This window comes from Mauremys reevesii, linkage group 2 (genome assembly GCF_016161935.1).
Source record: "Mauremys reevesii isolate NIE-2019 linkage group 2, ASM1616193v1, whole genome shotgun sequence".
In the NCBI taxonomy this organism is placed as follows: domain Eukaryota; kingdom Metazoa; phylum Chordata; order Testudines; family Geoemydidae; genus Mauremys; species Mauremys reevesii.
This window is the reverse complement of record NC_052624.1, coordinates 105,597,219-105,603,862: the sequence shown is the minus strand read 5'-3', so window position 1 is coordinate 105,603,862 and position 6,644 is coordinate 105,597,219. Positions and strand designations below refer to the sequence as shown.

General features: G+C 47.9%; 1 long non-coding RNA gene across 1 annotated transcript; it reads right to left on the bottom strand.

The window, feature by feature from the left end:
- Positions 1-852: 852 nt before the first annotated feature.
- Positions 853-4,403, bottom strand: LOC120396912. The gene is made up of 3 exons (XR_005593526.1): positions 4,351-4,403; positions 3,732-3,827; positions 853-1,105 (listed from the first exon to the last, which is right to left on the bottom strand). It is a non-coding gene; the product is annotated as an uncharacterized LOC120396912 (long non-coding RNA).
- Between the last annotated feature and the right edge of the window lie 2,241 nt (positions 4,404-6,644).

Here is a 6,644-nt window from a genome sequence, read left to right as displayed (position 1 = left end):
GTTGCCAAACCAGCATGGGGTGAATAGGCCACACAGCAGACCCCAAGATGAATGGCCATAAAGAACTGATTATGATGGCTCGGTCCTGCAGGTTGCTGAGCCTTGTGGCCCTGATCTAGTAAAACATTTCAGATGTCCTTAACTTTAAGCATGTGAGTAGTCCCCATGACTTCCAAGGGACTATTCACATGATTTTCAGCAAGCCTATGCTGTGCTGGGCCAGAGTTCTCTGCACATTACATGGATATTATCATTTGGGATGATCAAACATTTTCTGTTGAAACTGTTTTCCTTTGCCATGGAAAATGTAAACTTGCTCTTGGGAAAAAAAAATCCGTTTTCTGAACACCTGTAATTAATAGCATCCATATTACAATTGCTTCCAGATACTCCTAACTGAGACTGGAGCCACTTTGTGCTAGGCACTGGACCAACACATACTAGGAGACAGTCCATGTCCCAAAAACTAACAGTGTAAACAGAAAGGGTGGGTGAGGAAGCAGACGCAAACAGAGGTACATGATCAGTAGTAGAACTGGGAAGATAACTCTAGTCACCCAAGCCCAACCAACTAAACTCTTTTGCCTCACTATCAATGAGAGTTTTCCTGTTAACCTCCATGGAAACAGGACACACACACAGAGTAAAATCCTATTTCCATGGAAATCAACAGCGAAACTCCCATGGACGCCATTAGGGTCCAGATTTGACTCATGGGTTTACTGAATTCCATCAGATTTAACAGAGTTAAATATTGCAGTAATTTCATTGTAAATTAGTGTAATCACATTGAACTTTAATAATATGGCATAACACATTATTACAGAACACTGAATTAATTGCTAGTGAATGTAAAACCTCCAGGTATGTTACACTAACAGTCATCCAATACAACTAACAATATACCACTTAAAATGGTCTTACGCAGGTATAAGTCTATTGACTTGAACTGTATCATTCTTGATTTATGCCAGCATGAGCGGTGAATCGGTCTGATAATTTCATCATCATCTGTGAACAAAATTCTGGTAGGTACATGTTTTAAAATAATGTCTGTGACACTTTCTTTTAAGTGCTCCATCATTATTAATTAGTTTGATATTCCCTGAAATAAAGCAGATCAAAATAAACTCGGTTATAATGAGTATATTAAAATCAATGTATTTCCATAAAAATTCAATAAAAAAAGAGCTCAGTATAAAGTTTGACAAAATGTTATAATAAATGGCAAACCATTGTAAATTGCTTTGGTGTTCAGTGTTAAAATACTAATCATGATAAATACATTTGGTATTTAAGGTGACAATATTATACTCTATTGGTATTCTGCCACAATTTACCATACTGCTCTTCAATGAAAAGTGTTATCTGGTGCATAATAGCAGTCTTCAGTGGCTTGGTTTGATGATGTACAAGAGAGAAAACCTTTCTTTGATCTTCGTAAGTTGATTAATTCTATATAGGTCTAAGGACGAATAACACTGCTTAGGGTTGTGCTGTCATGCAGAACAAAACCAAAAAAAGGGGGGGAGGGGAAGGACTGGAGAATAGGAGAGTGTCAATTTTCATACTACTTTTATAAAAACAAACAGGTTTTTCACCCTAGTTAGGGAATACTTTAAAAGTGCATTCTTATTAGAAAAGTAAACACATTTTTCAGTCTAACCTCAAGTAAGGGAGCACACATTTGATAGAGTAAAAGTCCTGAGTATTTATCTATGGGATAGCACTGAAGGAAAAAAAACCCTTTTTTTTTTCTTAAACCAACCTTTGTCTTCAAAGCTACTGAGAGGGTAATCCAGGCAAAAATAAGCCTCTGCCCATCTCCGTGGTGCAACTGTAATGGCTACACTTTGTTCTGATGAGAAAGTACCCATACTTTCACAGCTCACCCTTCTTGTCTGACCCAATCAACATAAACTGTACGATAATCAGTTTTGTGAACATGAAGTTGGGGGACTTGCTGCGCATAGTTACTAATTTTGAAAAGTTTTTCAGAAGCAGGAACTTAGGCTCTTTAATCTATAGTTAGTTAACTAAAGCAGTTGCCTGATTTTGAAAAAAATTATAGGCAATCGCCAACATTAATTCTGACATTTATTAACTTTTGAGTCTGGGAATTTGCAACTTTAAGATTCAACAGTTTTCCATATGAAGTTTCTATTGACACGCCTTTGGGATAACCACATTACTCAGGATGGGTCAAGTTAAAAGTAAGTTTGCAGATCATCCCAGACTAACACCAATAAAACATTTTTACTGTATATCTCATTATGTATTTCACATAAATCACATGTTACGGAAAGTCTATTTTAGGAACAGTTAAGAGAGTTTTATGAAATGCTATGGGCACATTTTTTCCTCCATCATTCCATCTATAAAGTTTCTTACCACCATTTCAACTCAGGGCTCAGTGGGAGCCATAAACCATAAAAATAATTTAAAGTCCTATTGAGAAGTTCAGAATCTCCCCATTTCAATGGTATAAAGCTCCTGTTTCTAGCTCTACAGTATGTCTTCAGTACAGGTCCACACCCTTGCCAGTAGATATTATGTGGAGCACCTAGCTGCTATTAAGGTTACAAGTTAATAGGGCTGTAATATTGCCTCCACAATCTTAGGAGAGTTATAAGCTTAAGCCTGACATGGTGTTTACTAACATAATGGCAAAACACAGTAGATAAGCCGCACTTCTGCTGTTTTGTCAAAGACAGTTCCCAGCAAAGTTTATAATAAGCTTTAGAGAGATCAGGTATAAGAGCCATATGCAATCAATCAGCTAAAAGCAAAGTTGTCAGAAACCATCTACAGGAGAAAAGAATACTGAATTTTAACAATTCATTGGAGGAGGACAAAAAGAAATGGTGGTTAAAAAAAAAAGAAAAAAGACTATTCAGAATTTGGCCTGAGGCCCTCTTTCTGCACACCCTGCCTAACTGGCTGTCACTTGACATTCATTTCCTTTTCTACTATAGAAGACTTTAAAAACAGAATAATCTTTTCTTTTTTCTCTTTTCCATGGAGACAGTTAGGGAAGGTCAGTCTTAGCTTGAACACATGCTTTTAGATCAATTCAAGCGAAGAGCGCCTGTTGAGAGTTCAGAAGCAGGTCAGCCTGTGCTTGATCATCTGTGCCCTTTCTGGAAGCCAGCTTTACAGTCAAAGAGAAACACGAGTAGTGGTGTGGTGCTGAAATAGTTGGACCCAGCCAATAACAGTACCTGCATTTTACCCTGCAGCAAATATTATCATGAGTACCAAGTCTGCTTAAAAACCTAGTGATTTGCGTTATATAACGTTATTCAATATATATTTAAAATACACATTTTACAGTTTAACAGCATTAAAATAATCAACAATTATGCCAAGATTTTCAAAAGTAGCTAGTGATTCTGGATGCCTCCTGTGACATTCTATACCTTGGGGGCACATCCTGCAATCTCCATATTCATATAATTGTGATCTTACGTATAAAGCAGGCCTTGTAAGGTATCCGGGGAAAGGTTATGATCTGTGGAAAGTCATTTCTCTATCCATATATTATTAATGCATATGAAGTTATGAGAATTGTGTTGTATGGTTGTCAATAAAATACGCTGTAAATTGGGGAATCAGACAGATATTAGCTCCACAGAGGCAACAGCAAGGAAAGTAACCAACACCCAGGCAGGGTTTCAAACAACCCATCAACAGCCATTGTTCAGTAAGGAAGCTACAATTCAATGACTCACCTGCATGAGGCAACACCAGGGGAATTGCTCAACCTTGCCTGGAGACTCAGCAATGCCCCCCAGACATGCCAGAGATGTATTCTACAAGCACATGAACTGAGGGTATAAAACAGACAGACAGAGTGGACACATACTAGGCCCTTCTCCTGCCCCCAGCTATGCTGCAAGCAACTAAGGCACTGAGAAGAACACAAGACTCCAACAGAGGAGCTTGGTCCAGGTTTAAGGAACAAACCTGTACATTAAGGACTGCAATATACAGTGGGGTGAGAAAAACTGCTTAATCTAGATGTTGCCCAGTCTAATAGGGTTGAGAGTTTAGACTGCATGCTGTGACAAAGTTCCTCCTCTACCTTGGTGGGTCCTGCACTTACTGGCAGAGTTGCACACCCCAGTGATCTTCCCCTCTGGTGGAACCCACAGTCTGGGTCAACTCCTCCTGTGTCTGATCAGGAGTTGGGAGGTTTGGGGGGGAACCTAGGCCTGCCCTCTACTCCAGGTTCCAGCCCAGGGCCCTGTTGATTGCAGCTGTCTATAGTGCCTCCTCTATAGACATGACAGCTACAGCTCCCTGGGCTACTTCCCCATGGCCTCCTCCAAACACCTTCTTTATCCTCACCACAGGACCTTCCTCCTGGTGTTTGATAACACTTGTACTCCTTAGTCCTCCAGCAGCACACCCTCTCACTCTCAGCTCCTTGCACCTCTTGCTCCCCTCTCATCACATGCCCACCACAAACTGAAGTGAGCTCCTTTTTAAACTCAGGGGCCCTGATTAGCCTGCCTTGATTGGCTGCAGGTGTTCTAATCAGCCTGTCTGCCTTAATTGATTCTAGCAGCCCCTGCTCTGGTCACTCAGGGAACAGAAAACTCTTTCTCCAGTGGCCAGAAGACCTCCCTTTGACTCCTCTGCTGTAGAGGCTAGGAGGGAGAGGGCTGCTGCTGCTGTTGCTGTTCCTGTTCCTGCTGGGCCCTCGCTGCTGCTGCTGCTCCAGCTGCTCCCCTGGCTGGGCTAGACACCATCACCCACCCCCTTTCTCTGCTATCTGCTTGCTGGCTGGCTAGTAGATTTCCCCCACCACCACCTTAGTTGTTGTTGTTACTCCACCCACAGCCCCTTGGGGGGGGCTGCTGGCCTGCTCCCCAGGGGAGGGGAGTGAGGGACCCCAGCTCCAGCCCTTGTTGCTGAGGGCTCCACCACCGCCATCTTCTGGGCGGGGTCCCTCCTGCCTGGCCACCAGACCACCGCCTGGAGCTGCTGGAGCTACTGTGTCTGCTACTGGGGAGCTGCTGAAACCCCGAGGAGGAGGAGGAGAAGGAGGGGACCGCCTGCTGCTGGAGGACCACATGGAGACTCTGAAGACCACCGTGGAGGGGGCACTAAAGGACTGAGTATTTTTTGGACTGTGCTCTTGTGGTGGGGGTTTGGACTGTGTCTGTTGGGACACCGGGGGTGTGGCGTGGAGCCCGCCCCTGGTCCATCCGTGTCCCCCTTCGCCCCCACCACCATCGATGCCCCCTCCACCACCCCCGCTGGCTGTTTTCCTTCTGCTTCGGCCTCCTGCCTCTGGGACTGAGCTGCTCACCTGGCTTGCCACGCCCACTTCCACCGTTTGGGCCTGCAACAGCAGCAGCCACCACTGACCTTTTGCACAAGTGCCCGTGGGCGCACCCCCCACCCCCACCCCTTTGGCCTGGCCCCCTCGCCTTTGCCACATTTGTTTGCCCTACCCATTTCCCTCTGCGGCCCTGCTTGTCCTGCCCCAGCCCTGCAGCTAGCCCTGTGGTCCCTCTGCCCCGTTCCTAGCTCGACCTTCCCCCCCACAGCTCTGTGCTCCCCCAGCCCTGATTGGTCCCTCCCCTTGTGCGCCCATGCCCCCTCCCATGCGCTTGTGCCCTTCCCCCTTTTGAGTTTGCCCTTGTTCACTGCACCCCCCTATGCTGTTAGCCCCTCTGATCCCCTAGTGCAACTAGAGGAGCCGGAATTCCACTCTGGGTTGATGACCTGCCACCCTCCCGCCCCTGGGTCCTTGATTGCTCCCCATGCCCCTTTAGCCTTCCCTTTCTGGCACCCTCCTCCCCTGCCTGCAGCCTAGCGGGGAGGGGTGGTCGCCTCCTTTCCCTCCCCTCCCCTCACTGTTTGTCCCCCTCCCCGCTTTCGTTATGGCGGGGGACGCGGCGGGGGAGACCCCTCACGATGCTCCCACCGCCCCTCCTCCAGAAGACCCCATGTCCATTCCGCAAGCCTCTACCTCGACCGCCGCTGCCGGTCTATCTGCCACCGCCCCCGCTGGGGTACCGGCAGCGGCGAGTACCGGGGAGACCTCCGCTGCTGCCACGTCCCTCGCCCCTTCTGATTTGGGGGGACCCCCCCCAGCCGGTGGGAAAGGTCGGGGTGGGAAGAAGGGTAAGGGCCCCGCTAAAAAGACCAAGCCCTCCATGGCAGGGACTACCCCCACTGCCGCGGCCCTGCTACCGGCCGCGGCTTCCCTCCCCGCTGTTCCCTCTACCAGCTCCGCGGGTGTCCCTCCCCCGGCCCCCAGAGCGTATGCCCAGGTGGCGGCGGCCCCCCCGCCTGCCACTGCTTCTCCGACTACCGCTTCCTCTACCGTCTATAGCGGCCGGGGCCCCTTCCCCACCTTGACCAGGAAGCACAGCGTCTGTTGCCTCCTGGTGCCCGCCTCGCCCCACGTGGAGACCTACGTGCGGGCGTTGGCGAGGGTGGTGGGGCCCACGGCCATCGTGGCGGCCTCCAAGATGTACGGGAAGGTAGTCTTCTTCCTGGCGTCAGAGGCCGCCGCCCAGGAGGCGGTAGAGACGGGTCTGGCGGTGGGGGGTGTATTCGTGCCCCTTGAGCCCTTGGAAGACCTGGGGGTCCGCTTGATCCTGACCTCCGTCCCTCCCTTCCTGCCC